This window comes from Phyllostomus hastatus, unplaced genomic scaffold, assembly GCF_019186645.2.
Source record: "Phyllostomus hastatus isolate PE091 unplaced genomic scaffold, TTU_PhHast_1.1 phas_contig_65, whole genome shotgun sequence".
NCBI lineage: Eukaryota > Metazoa > Chordata > Mammalia > Chiroptera > Phyllostomidae > Phyllostomus > Phyllostomus hastatus.
This window is the reverse complement of record NW_025333932.1, coordinates 14038699-14053268: the sequence shown is the minus strand read 5'-3', so window position 1 is coordinate 14053268 and position 14570 is coordinate 14038699. Positions and strand designations below refer to the sequence as shown.

At 40.7% G+C, this 14570-nt stretch overlaps 1 protein-coding gene and 1 long non-coding RNA gene across 6 annotated transcripts in view; one reads left to right on the top strand and one right to left on the bottom strand.

Annotated features, from left to right (window-relative positions):
* The window catches only part of WWP1 (WW domain containing E3 ubiquitin protein ligase 1), a 117506-nt gene extending 106929 nt beyond the window's left edge, over positions 1 to 10577 (bottom strand). For all 5 annotated transcript variants that reach the window (XM_045849381.1, XM_045849380.1, XM_045849383.1 and 2 more), the window contains exon 1: positions 10427 to 10577. The gene's annotated coding sequence lies outside the window, so the exon portion shown is untranslated. The remainder of the gene's footprint in view (positions 1 to 10426) is intronic.
* On the top strand, positions 10007 to 13664 carry LOC123825755. The gene is made up of 3 exons (XR_006786955.1): positions 10007 to 10255; positions 11196 to 11352; positions 13162 to 13664. It is a non-coding gene; the product is annotated as an uncharacterized LOC123825755 (long non-coding RNA).
* Positions 13665 to 14570: the final 906 nt, after the last annotated feature.

Sequence of the window (14570 nt, the reverse complement as noted above, 5' to 3'; positions counted from 1 at the left end):
ACTGCTCATTACAAACTAGATTTATTCCTTGGCCAACGTCAGAGCAATTTATGCTTACAGTTGTAAAACGTAGGTTTGGCAACAATATTCTAAAAGACCACAAGATGGTGATGTTGCTCAAAAACAAATGCACCTTTTAAAAATATATAATACATTATACCAGCTTACCAAAAAAAAAAAAAAATGTTTTCCTTCCTTGTTAAGTAAGGGTTATCAAAAATGTTTGTACTCTACTAGGAAACATTAGTGAGGAGAAAAATACTTTCACCAAATTTAGCAGCAACTATTCTAATTTTAAAGTCAAACAGTTATGGTCTCTAAAAACAAAACAAAAACGTAGGCACTACTATTGTCTTTCATCACACCTTTCCTCCTCTGCTTGCTCCATCCCCTTCTTCCTCAGGTCATAATAGAGAAATGAAATACATTTTTACTTGTCATGCACTGAACAAATTTTTCCTAATTACTGTTAATTTAGGAAGATAATTCCTATTTGTTTCAAAAGGTAAATTTATTTATATTGACAATGGAGAAGAATGCCAAATAGTATCAGCAATGAGAATCAGATCATTTGTTACTAATAACATCCTCCATTTCTCATAATATGCAACATTATGTTTATGGTGGCAAAATACCAAAACCTTTCAAGCAAATATTGTTGCATTTGGTGATTTTCCCCATGCCTTAGCAATTATCAGTAGACACAGGTTTCCCTTGTCTGTGCTGCATGTCAATTAAGAAACAAGATTCAAATAACACTAAGCATCTTAAAACTTGGGTTCCAAACTTACAGAATCAACTAAATATATAAAAAGCACTCCCTGGCTTTTTGTAAATACTCCCTGGCCAGAACAGACAACAGAACATTCCTATCTTGAGACCACCTGCATTTAAATTGGTGTGTAACTGATATAGAAACGCAGCCAGTCTTAAACTTGGAATCTGAATCAAGTCTCTGGTTCCAAAAATAGTAAGAAAAATAGTGATCACTTATTGGGCTCCTATTATTTGTCAGTCACCTTATAAAAACTATCTCTAATGTTAATAATTACTCTTCAGAGTCTTGATTGTTCCTACTAACAGATGAGGAAAATCAGGTTTCAGGAACTAAAAGTGCTCAGGGCCACAAAACTAGTGAGTCAGGATTTTGAACCTAGAATTCTTGGGCTCAAACCCACTGCTCTTTTCACCACATCTATACTGCGAAAACAGAATATAAAACAAGAAATGCTGAGCTAAACCCATGCCTTAAAATGAGCAGTTTGCCACATCAATCAGATGTTACTCTTCACTTATTTTTTTCACTTAAACATTCACAGTAGGGTGATTTTGAGAGGCTTTTAAGCTAGTCACTGAAAATGCTTTTTTTTAAGGTTGAAAAAGAAAAAATAAGTAATCTTTAAAATGACAATGTGTAAGAGTGTAAACACATTAAGAGTGAAGAGGAGGTAAGCTGTAGGGTCTTTTTAAGAAATCATGTCCATGTCTTCTGGGAAAAACCCAGGTCAACATAACATTCTTACTTTGCAAAGACCAAACTTCATAGAGTTATATTATTACAACCTCATACTTCAAAATGGCATAAATATTTCCATAAATAATTTGTCATCTGTTTCAAAGTGTGGTATTTTAATAACATTAGTTTTGCTTACCAGATGTTTTTTCCTTCTAATCCAAAATTTTTTAATATTTTGGTATTCAAATACCCTGTATTTGCTCCATCTCATGAAGTGGCAGAAAGCAGAGTCATGAAAGCCTAGAGCTGAGGCTGAGAGGTGAGACCCTTTTTCAGGGTCAAAAGCCTCTAGATGTCAGGCTTGCTAGCGAGGCTAGTTGTTCTCTGCACTGCAGTGGTCACAACTGTAGCATGACATTCACTCCAAAACACTTCCTGAGTGTTTCCAAATACATTAAGGATTCTAATTTGCCCACAGTTAAGCAGCCTTGGAGATCTGTGAACTTTCCAATTCCAAAGTGCCAATTTCTAGTTTGAGAAAACCATGTTGGGGTAATATGATAAGGAAGACTCTTTCAGAGTAAGAGGACCTAGGTCCAAGCCTCAACTCTACTTTCTGTGTACATGCCACTCTGTTCTTTATTTGTAAAACGAGGATACTAATATGAAGAGGGGAACTAGCATTGCATCTAGCATCTGAACCAGTGCTAATTTCCTCTAGGCTCTAGCACCACAGCCACCCTTGCCACAACCTCCATGCTTTTATGGCAGAACCACCCAGCAGAGCCACCTGCTGTACTTCCATAACAATACAGACAGCAGCAGTCACAGACCCTGCTGTAAACCCTTCATCTGCAGCAGGATCAGACTGAAATTACATTCAGGCAGCTGAGAGGAATATAGTACTGCTAAAGTTTTTGTTATAAATGCAATTTCAAGATATTTTTAAGTTTATTCAAGTAACAGACACATAGTGTTAATTTACTATTTAAAAATACTCTTCCTGAGAATATTAAAGCATGCTGCAAGTATAAACTTTCATCAGATATCTTCACTCTTAGAGGCAAATTTTAATTCAAAACACAGAAACTTCCCTAAGTGAGATAATCAATTAAATAGTTAAAATTTTGCTCCTTGAATATGCATTTCTTCTCATGCTTAAAATATAGGAACACAATCCTTTATCCATAAATCCAAAACCCCAAAAGCTCTAAAAACTTAAAGTTCCTTCATAACTCATTGGGTGGCAAAATCTGACCAGACATGTGGCTCTTTTGTGTCCTTATTTACCCACACTTAACAAACATTTGCCAAAGAAAGCACAGGATGCTGCCCTAGACTTTATGGGGGCTTTATGTAACATAGTATATGGAGTGTTATTACCTTTCTAATATTAAGAAATAGTAATTTTTGGAACATGTTTGACATCAATGAAAAGCTAACATGAACCCATCCTAGTGAATATTTTGAATACTAAGTGCCAGGTTTAAGCCACACAACAGATCTGTGAATTTATTATTATTACTACTTTACATATGAATACTGTTTACATATGCTAAAACTAGGGCTTAATCTAAAATGAACATGACCAAGCTTACTCAGCCAAAAATCAGTGCCAGAACTCAAGACCTAGGTTTGCCTTACATGAAGGACTGAGCTCTTTTAATAGGCACACTTAAAAAAATGAATCACAAAAAAAGTTTTAAAAAAGTTAAAATCACCAAGACTTGTACCCTAGGAAAAGGATACAAGGTATACTTTCCTTCTGGGTCTACACATCTAAACAGTCACACCATATTTCACAGCTCACAGGACAAAAAGAGATGAGTTTATTGTTTTTCTCCCCAAACTACTGACCACAAAGTCAGTGAAAACACACAAAACAATAGGCTCCTCAAACAAATGTCAACTAATCCTTTCCACTCAAATTTAGACAGAATCAGAGGTTTGGCTTTTTTTTTTTTACCACAAAACGTACTAACATGATAAAAATACGGCTGATATAGACATAGGTTAAGGTTTTCCAGTAACAACCCCAATCAAAAGATCTGCCATTCCTATGACAGCTGTGGTCACAGAACTGAAAAGGGTTTAAGTGACATATACAGACTGTCACCACTACTGTTGGGAACCGCCCTGACTGGTATCAGAAGCTGAAACCCCCGCCTAGCTAAGGCTAAGGAACGCCCTTGGAACCGTAAGCCAGCAAGGAGATAAAAGCTTATCTTCCTGGCAGGAATGCTGCTTCTGCTGCTTTATTCATGACTGAACCCCAAAAAGCTTGGTCGGTTAGCCAAAGACGGGTAAGATTCCCCACGGGAGAACGACCTAAGCCAGGCACGATCACTTTGGGAGGCCCCCCCCAAAAGAAGGACTTGGGGGGCTGCAGCAAAATGGGGTGATGGACCCTCACTCCTCGGCTTTGACAAAGTCTGAGTTCTCAGCGTCTGGAAGAAAATCTCCTTATCTCTCGGTGGCCTTAGTTCCCTTGCTCCACCTAAGCCTGAAACAATGACAGGGTAGTACAGCTCGGTACTGAGAAGTGCGGATTTCCCGGGGTGATCAGGCCTAAGAAAGAACATGTAAATTACTGTGAAACCTTCTTTGTTTAGAATGCTCTCAGTTGAATGAGAAGGGTCTTAGGAGGAAGTTAGTTTGTTCCTCAGTCTTACAGCTCTTTGACCCCCCAACTCAATAGACCGGCAGAGTTCTTTGTTTTCTATAGTTCCTTACTTCCCCTAATGAGTACTGTACTTTACCTGAATTATTATGCAAAATGAGCCTAATAAAAGCAGGTATGGACGGTAAATCAGCGCGCTCCCCACTAGGGGGGGTGGCCATTTTGTCCCTACTTCCCCACAGAAACTAGTCTGTCTCTGTGCATGTGTTGTTTTTTCTCGCGTATTGTCGAGCCATCCACAGCGTTCCGTGGTCACTGCTGGCCGGTGACCCACGCGCAACACACTACTGCCCTAAGCAAAACTCAGAGAAAACAAGTTTCAAGTTTTGGGGGTTTTTTTTCATTAATCAATTTAAAACTTAAACTGTTTCTGATGACTTTCTTCCCAAATCAATGCCATCCGCTAAGCAATGGCTTTCCCCACAACAGACAAAGGCATCCTTACCTTCTTCTACCCTAAAACCAAATTCTAAATCAGACACACTTCACTCAGAGAAGCTCTATTTTTGAGTAGCTTATCCGAGCAAAGTGAAAAGCACATTATCTGATAACTAATCACAATGTCTAACTTAACAGTTTCCATAAGCATTTTTAAAAAAGAAATGTCTTCATTCAAAAGACTTTCTTTCAGAGAAGTATGGGGAAATTGTTTGGATAAGTAAACCTGAGGGATGCCTCCTGCTGGATCACTTCTCTTGCCTGTTCCTTACTGAAATCACCATGTATCAGGTTCTGGGGTTTCTTCAGAAAAGTCCTGGGCAATTACTTTATGCCTCTTTAAACATTTGAAAGGTTCAGATGTTAAGCTCTCTTTGTATTTACATCACAGTGTGTTTCAGGAGCTGTAGTTTAGAAAGTGGTCTGCAGGAGCACCAGAACTCCAAAACACAGGTTTAGTTTCTACCAGCACTTCTCAAACTAACATCTGAGTTATTTGTTAAACATGAAATGCTTAACCCCTTCAATCAGGGACCATACCATAGATCTCAAATGGGTACTCAACAATACACATGGTTAACAAATATCCTAGATAACTGTGATGCTGGTGTTAACAGTATTTCCTTCCCAGAATGCACGGCCAAACCCTCACCAGCTCAGCCACATTAGGTCTCTTTCTCAGATTCATGTTAGCAAGTTACTTTTTTCATTAGGTGAGATTTGATATACAGCTCCGCTCATGCCAAAATAATTGTCTTTGAGAAATGAGTGGCTCCCAGAAAAATTGACTTATTTAATTTTTCAACTTAATAAGGAATTATGGGCAATAAAAATGGTTTAAGGGCTGCTTATGTCCCAGGGACTATGCTTTCTGCTTTACAAACATTATCTCAATTAATTGTTGCAAAAATCCAGCAAGAAAGATATTCTTTACATTTTACAGAAGATAAAACTGAGACAACAACTATGAGGCAGTACTGACAGACACTGTTCTACCTAACTTTAAAGCTGTAACTCTTATCCCAAATGACAGCCTACCTTTTCAGTACTTCAACTGTAAGTGTAGAGTCTTTTAGTCTATTTACTTTTAAGGTAAACATCCTAATTTAAGTTCATTGAACTAATCTTTCTGCCCCACACTAACTAAACACATACAAGTGTAGGACATCTTGGCATGTGGGGGATGCTACATGGCCAGAGTATCCATCTTAAGTCAGGACTCAACAGTTTGCTTTATCCCATCTTATTTAATCAATATATGGGTATACTAAACAGCTATTATAAGAGTGTATGTTTCTTAAATAAAGAGCTGCCATACCTACAATTCTGTCAATGCTAGTACTTTTAAACTACCCAATAATGTAAAGCAGAAAGGAGAGCCATTGAGAAACACCATAATGTAATTCTACCTGTCCCCTTCTTTTTGCCCTAGCCCTTCCTACCTACATGATCATGTTTCTCAGTACAGTCAAGCACCAAATTCCTCCCTACAACAGCCAATGAACTATTTTCAGAAATCAGCAGATTTGCACTAGGATGCAGAAGTCCATTTTTTGAGCGTACATGAAATGCTTCAAAAGTGCTCCAAAGCCACACCTAAATTCTTTAAATGAGATGTTGATTCTTTATTCCACTCATAAGTTATAATATAACAATAACAAAACACTCATTTCCTTCACTCCAGTTAGCCTTAACACCACTTAGATAACTGGAACTTAAAAAAAAAAAAAAAGCTACTAAAATAGATAGTAACATAAAGACAAGAGGTGAACATAAAGTGAGAAAAACCTAGCTTCCACTCTTGAAATCTACCTGTTCCTGGATGAGATGAGCATTACCTTATTCCTCGTTTCCTTAAGGAGGGCCCAGATACAAAGTACTAAAAGTACTAGGTAGTTTAAGTGTCAGCTCCCAAGAGTTTTCCAGAAGCCCCATTTATGTAATAAATGGGTCCAGTATAATCCTGGGATTCATATTATCTGGTCCCTCTCCCTTGAATCTGGGATGACCTGTGACTTACTGTAAATAACGGAATATGGCAGAAATGATGTTATGCTGGTTCCAAAGACTATGGCTGAGGAAAACCTGGGTGCTACTGCTTTTGAACTCCAGTGAGCCCTGAGCAACCATTTGCAGCCAGCAATCCTTCTGGAAAGGCCACCTGGCGAGCAAGGCGCCCTGAGACAAGACTATATGGTACAAGAGGAAGAAGAAGAAAAAGAGACAGGGAGAGAGAAGCAAAAAGACAGAGAGACCAGTACCCAGGGGAACTGCCAGCTGAATGTGGCCAATTGAGTGACCACCAGCAAAACCAGCAGAAACGTTCAAATGAGACCAGCCTGGCAACCTGGGAAAGCAAAATCATGACCAAAAAAAAAAGTGTCTTTGGTTTTAGGGTTGTTTGTTACATAGTAATAGATAACCAAAATAATGCTTACCTGGTTCCTTGTGTTTTTTTCATAGTTTCCTCAAAACCCAGGGAGGAGTGTAGTTACAAGCATACCTCATTTTACTGCACTTCACAGGTGCTGGGTTTTTTTTTTTTAACCACTGGAAGACAAGAACCTCCACCAGCAAATACATGAAACCTCACTTTATTGTGGTGTCTCAAACCAAACCCACAATATCTCCAAACTGTGCCTGTAATTATAATTCCAAATACACAATTCAGAAGTAAATTTCATTTACTTCTCTTCCCACCCCACCTCACCCTACCCTATCCCATCCCCCAATCCAGACTGAGATTACAAAGGAAATAAGTAAATGACTGGCCTAATATCACTACCTGCTCTCCATACACTCAATTCATCCCTCAGTCTCACCAGCATTCCATCACATGGAAAAAAGAATGCACACAGATAGTCCAATGAAAACCTAAGAGCCAAGAATCAAATTGTTAACTGGAAGGAACCTCCCAGGATCATCTAGTCCTCACTGACAAGGTCACATAAAGGCAGTAACTATACCCAATGATGATAAACCAGTTGCATACATCATACAAGAAAGAAATCAACTCCTGATTCCACTTTACACACTTGCTAATTGAAATACTCGGGCAAATCATTTAACCTCTTGGACTACTTTGCTCTGTAACATAATGGCAAATAACATAAATTAGTCAAAATTCACTGTAAACAACAACACAAGCGTAAGGAGACAGTGTCCTTAGATGTAAATATAGTGTGTCTCTACAGTAAGGGTTCTAAGCAATAATAAAAGAATTTGAGAGCTCTAGTGTTTTAAAAGCCCCAACTAATTCTGAGAGCTGCTTCCAGGCCAACCCACTGGCTCAGGGGTTCCATGAATAAGCTACAGGTGGTCCACAGACTTTCTAAAACAGGGGTGCCGTACTCATTTTCACCGGGGGCAAGGGGCCACATATCAGGGCTGAATGTAATTTTAGGACTGTATAAATGTAACTACTCCTTAACTAGGGGCAAAGAGCTGGCGTTGCCACCAGGTAGAAACAAGATGCTGGGCCGGATAAAAAAAGGTGAGGGCCAGATTCGGCCCGCAGGCCTTCTGTTTGCCACCTATACTCTAAAATGCTAAGCAAAAAGCAAAGGTGCATACGGAAATTTTCCAGGCCAGGTTTCTTTAATTCCACCAAGGATTACTAATCCCCAAAAGATTGAGAACTCCTGCTACAAAGTAACACATGCCAAATATAAAGCTTCTGTGAATGTGCTCAATATCATACTACTACTCACCCAAATAACCTGAATCAGAACCTTCAGTTATTTTCTCTCCCCTCATTTTCTCTCTCATCATCAATTCTGTCTAATCTACTACTTCCTTCCTCCTTACCATTCCTGTATTTACGGCCCCAGCTCAGCCCCTCGCTACCTATGATCACAGCAACCACGAGGTGTTCTCTACCTCCAAGTCTTCTCTACTTCAATCCACACTGCAACAGCTGCCAGATTAACCCTCTGAAAACAGCTTTACATTACATTCTCAACTCAAAGTCATCTGTGAAACCCCCACTGTCTACCAAATCCAAGGTCATCTGCCTGCATTAAAAGCAAACATAAATTGGTCTAATTTTTACTTCAAGCTTTGTCACCCTCACTACTGGTACAAATACTTTATACTCCATCCAAACAATTATTTCCATCTCTTCAGATGTATGAACTCTGTGCTCTTTAGTCCCTTCTCTCTACTTGGATTACCTTTCCCTGCCTGTCAAGACTCTTAGTCATCCTTAAAGATTTCACAAGCCAGGAAATCCCACCTTCCCAAATGAGATGTGGGCTTTTCCTTTTTTAAATTTGAATTCTGCAGGTACCTTAACTATTTATTAAAAGACAAATGAGCCCTGGCCAAGTGGCTCAGTTGGATGGAGCACAGTGCTGTGCACCAAAACCCTGAGGGTTCAATCCCCAGTCAGGGGGCACACATATGGGTTCCATCCATGGTCAGGTGCGTACAGGAGAAAATCAATCATTTCTCTTTCTTTCTCTCCCTTTCTCTCTTAAAACAAAAACAAAAACAAAAACACACCAAAAAAACAAAAACCACCTATATCCTTGGGTGAGGATAAAAAAGACAAATGAGGCATATATATATAGTCCTACCCACCTAACTAGTCCTTGAAGGCAGAAACCATCATCATGCTCACCTTTATATTTCCCAAACACTTTGCACAGTCATGCAGTAAATGCTTAATAACTGTGCAAAGTAGTAAAAGAAATTTCAAACTTCCTGGGGTGAACAGTAGATTCCTCTCTTTGAAGGCAGAGAGACTTTATCTGTGACATCCTCTATCACACCAGGCTTCCAAAACATAGCCCTTATTTTCTGCTTTTCAAAGTCCAGGAAGAACTATTTGAAAATGTCAATAAGCTACATCTGAAAGAACTATTCCATTTATTTAACACTTCTCAATCTGAGTGGCTCTCAATACTTGGCCACTAAGTATTCAATTTGAAAAAATATTAACTGCTTATGAAAAGTGATCATTTCCATAAAAGCTAACTTACTACTTTATGACTAAAAGCAAACACATACATAAAAGAATGCCTTTCTTTTTTAAAGGGTGATTTTGCTTGTATAATACAAAGACTCAGTGCACAGGTAAGATTCATTTATAGTAAGTGGGAATTCTTGTGAAAACCTGCCTGCAACTGGTCACCAGGTGTTTCAGATAAAAACGCCAAAGGGGGAGAGAGAATTTTAGACATCATCCTCTTCCACCACTGTTGCCAATAGCATTTTAGAGCACTAACTCAAATCCTTTTGAACATTAGGCTACACACACAAAAAATACATAAAACTTATCCAACAGAAAATGAAAGCCACGACAAGCGGCTGGAAGAGGAAAAATGTCAACAAGCGGTGAGTGGTCTTGTCAGGTCATCACGGGAGCCAAGGCAGCTTCACTCCTAGGCAACGAGGTAAAGGACGTACCTAGCACAGGACGATCCCTCAAAAGTGACAAAGCGATGAGCCAACTACAAAATTAACATCTCGTAAAGGTCGGCAGGAGGAGGTCCCAATCGCTAGCAAAAACTGCAAGGTCACTGGGACCTGGCGGGTCACCGGGATGGAGGTGGAGTGCGCTGGGGCTGCAGCCAGGAGGACTGGGTGATACAGGCGAAGAACGCGGTCCAGGACGAGGTGCGGAAACCCAGGCGTGGGCAGGAAGTGCACCCGGTGTCTCAGGGTGGCATGGGGACAAGGTGAGCAGCTGAGCAGCCGCGCAGCAGAGTTACCGGGACTCTTCACTCCGGCCTAAGCTAGGGCCACCCGGCAGCCCGGCGACCCCGCCCCGCAGAGGTCTGCCTTGGCCGAGGGTTCGGCCTCAGAGTCCCCACCCGCCCCCTGCCCAGTCCGCGCTCCACCGTCCTCACCAGCTCCGGAGCTCGCAGCAGCGCGTCCCCGCGGCGCCTTAGCCCTCGGTGACCAGAACCGCCATCTCGCCGCAGGCTCGGCCGGCAGCCAGGCCGCCTGCAGCCCCTTGTAAGCTCTTTCGCCACCAGGCCCTCCCCCCCCCACCCGCCCCACCGCGATCACCTCCGTGGACCTACACTTCCCTCCCCAAGAACGCTCCACCCGGCCCAAAGATCCGGACCCCACTGCTTCCCCGAGCATGCGCAGCCAAGGCACCAGCAACGCCACTGGGAAAGTCTCCTCCACTTGGTCTTCCGGGCGTCTGGGACGGCCAGCCAATGGGAGAGGAGGGCGGAGCCCCGAGCCACTGGGGGCGTGGCCTGGATCTGGAGGCGGAGCTAGAGCCACAGAGGGGCGGAGACTGGAGAGAGGCTCCTTGGGTTGGTGGAGGTGCAAGTGGTTGCCTTGACTTTGCGGCTGCGTCGGGGTAGTGCCTCTCCTCCAGGGAGGACCTCGGGCACTGGCAGTCCTTTGGAACGCGTTACAGCAAAGGTGGATACTAAATAAGTATCTGTTGACAAGCTGGGCGCTGCAGAACACATTGCAAGAGTAAATAAACGCCATCAGCAGAGGACTACCACCCCTTATTGGTCACCAAATATTGCACTCCGCCCTGCATGAGTACAATGACAAAATACTGAGCAAATACACGGGTGAGTCTCATGCAGTGCAGCCTGTCACACCCATTTGTACAAAACACAGGTGCTGTTCTTTCTGTGTTTCTTTCAGAAGAAGGACTACTTTGCAATACAGTCGGTGGTGACCACATTACTCACCAGATGACCTTGACAACAAAAGGTTGCTGCCACCCAACCAACCAAAAGGAGTCCGCTTACAAAGTGTGGTAAAAGGAAAGACTATACTCAGGTGAACGGTTTGGCAACTGGTAAGACACAAGCTCTGGAGAAAAATGTGCTCTTATAAAGCAAGGGGAGGCCCCTTATATACAGGAAGTTTCTGGTCCCTGAATGGGCAATTTCTATGCAAATGAGGAATTCAACTTTGCACAGATTGGTCCAAATTACACTGTCTTGATTGGTCAGAGTCATGTGTTCTGATTGGTCATTATGGAGCCACTCTGATTGGCTGATAGAGATGCAAATGAGGATGCAGCTGTGCAGCTCTGATTGGACAAGGAAGGTTTCAACCCATTGGTTGAAATATAATACCAGAAGGTTTTTCTTAAGGGAGTGCTCAGATGGGTGGAGCCCAGTACAAGAGGCTGGCAGCCCAGTCTGCAGCAGTTCCCTTACATGCAGTAGGTATGAATTTGAGCCTGATTAACCCTGAAGAATCTTTCTTAAGATCTATACCCTGGTCTTCTACTTTAGAGGCATAATAAAGACCATCAAGCATGGATTTCTATAATTTTTGCCCAAGTGCTGTACCCAAAACTAAGAAAGTACTTGCATCCATACCCAAGCTGGCTAGTGTTCCTTCTGTCTCCATCCTGGGTAGACCTGCTCCTCCTCAAAGTGACCCTCTTCACTGTCTGCTGTTTCCTGTGGCATATCTACTCTCTCCTTGGCATATCTTGAACTCCACCTTTTCCATTGGCAAAACTCCTCAGCAAATTGGCTGTTTAAGTCTTTTCTGTCTTAAATTTGACATTGACTTTAAAACTTCTTTCTAGTTCTCTCTCTTCTTCCATCATAATTAAGCTTGTGAAAGAATCATGTACCAAGAATAGGATTACACTCTGTATTTGTAGCATTTGGCATCTCTTGATTGAATGAATGCACATTCTCTTCTCTCCATTGCATCCTCTGACATCATCCCTGGATGTGAGGCACACCATATTTCCAATGATTATTATAAAATATGCATCTGGGCATGTCACTCCACTACTTAAAATCTTTCATCGGCCTTCAGAACTTTCAAGACAAAGATTAACATGATATTCAAGGCCACTATACTCAAATGTCCAGTCACCCATTATGAAAATGTTTTAGAGCCCTCTGACTGTGCTCACTGATTTCCACTTTACCAAGCACAGTTTCCTCTAACTTTTCCCTCACTTTTCTTCACCTGCCCAGTCCCATTAAAAATAAGTTCAAAAACACACCCACAAGTGCCTCTCAGACATTAAATGTACATGTCTAGCAGAGGTCTTCAGTCTGTCTCTGTATACATACAGGCTTCCTTCTGCTTCCTGCTCTATTCACCTTCACTCACAGCAATCTCAAGTTCTGTTTCCCACTTTGTTCAGTTCCATTCAAAGTACCTAGCACTCACCCAGGCCCCTAAGTTGACAGCTAAAATTGAACCAGCCTTTTATTATTACATATTTGTTTGGTTTCAAATAAACCAAATTATAAATAAATGTCTTTCATAAATCATCTTCCATATCCTTACTGTCATAGTTTAAAAAGTAATCAAGGGTATGAATAATTTTATCCCTTATGAAACATTGGCAAATTGTGTCCCAGAAAAAACCTAGGTTTTATGTCACATTGGTTGGGACCAAAATGCAGCTCTGCCACAGAGGACCACATTCAGACTTTTGTGGGCCCTAGATACTTTTACCTTTGTTGGCCTCTTCTTCCATAAAATAATATTAAAAATTATATTTATAATTGTATTGATATGAAGATGAACATATTAGTATTCTGCATTAAAATGTTTTCTTCAGCCTTAACATTACTGGTAATTTGTTTTCCTTCTCATTTTAAAAGAAATTAAAATATTTTTATAGGACCCAAAAGTATGGTAGCGATGATTTGAAACAACTTCTGATGAAAGTGAAAGAAGGAAGTGCCAAAGCAGAATTGCATTTGAACATCAAGAATATATGATTCATGACTATGGGAGAAATACACTGTTACATAAACAATGAAGACATCAAAATTGTTAATATTTTTCTGACCTTGGATCAATCATCAGTTCAAATGGAGACTGCAGTCAAGAAATCAAGAGAAAACTGAGACTTGGAAGGGCAGCAGTGGAAGATTAGGAAAGATCACCAAAAGCACAGATGTGTCATTAGAGACCAAGCTAAGATTATCCACATCCCCATATTCCCAATTACTATGCATGGAGTGGAAAATGAACAGTGAAGAAGACTGAAAGGAAAAAAATTGATTTGTTTTCATTAGGTGTTGGAGGAGAATTCCACTAATACCCTGGACCACCAGGAAGATGAACAAGTGGGGACTAGAGCAAACAAAGCCTGAAACATCAGTGAAAGAAAAAAAATGACAAAACTGAAGCTATCCTACTTTTGGCACATAAGGAGAGTTAGGGTTCTCTGAAAATGACAACAATGCTTGGAATAGAAGGCATCAGGAAAAGAATCCTTCAAATATGTGATGGATTGACACTATAAAACAGGGTGTCAAACTCATTTTCCCTGGGGGCCACATCAGCCTCCTGGTTGCCTTCAAAGGGCCAAATTTCAACTCCTTAACACTTAAGGAGTAGTTACATTTATATAGTTCTAAAATTATTTCAGCCTTTTGAAGGCAACTGTGAGGCTAATGTGGCCCCCGGTGCAAATGAGTTTGACACCCCTGCTGTAAAAGAAGCCATAGGCTGCTGAAGTCTACAGGAGCTGAGCAGGGGTATTGAGGACAAGACATTGTGGACATCACTCATTAATAGGAGACAACTTAGCAGCACATAACACACAAAAGTATGATGAGCCCAAGGCTTTGTGCCTAGTGTAACAATTGGACAAGTCAATCCTGCTGCCTCCTGCAAGCTATGATAGTTGGCCAAATTCACCTGACTATGCTTTGACCAGAAAACTACTTTATTGCTACCATATAATGTGGTAGTAAAAAGTGAATGAGTTATTACAAATAAAAGACTTAGAATTACATGACACATAGTAAATTAATGTTCTATTGTTATTATCAAATTCCCATAGAATTCTTTGGTATTATATGATAATTATTCACTGTGCTTAAGTTTTCAAACAAACTCAAAAATAATCTACTGACTTTGCTAGAAATAAATGATGGAGATGATGGAGATTTATTCAAAGGTCTTAGAATTTGCAACCTGGAAACACGACTACACAAAAACACAGAAGTGTTCTAAAGCAGAAAGCAAAATAAAAAATTCTTATGGCAAGAAGTATTTTCTTGATGCCTGGCTAGGTTG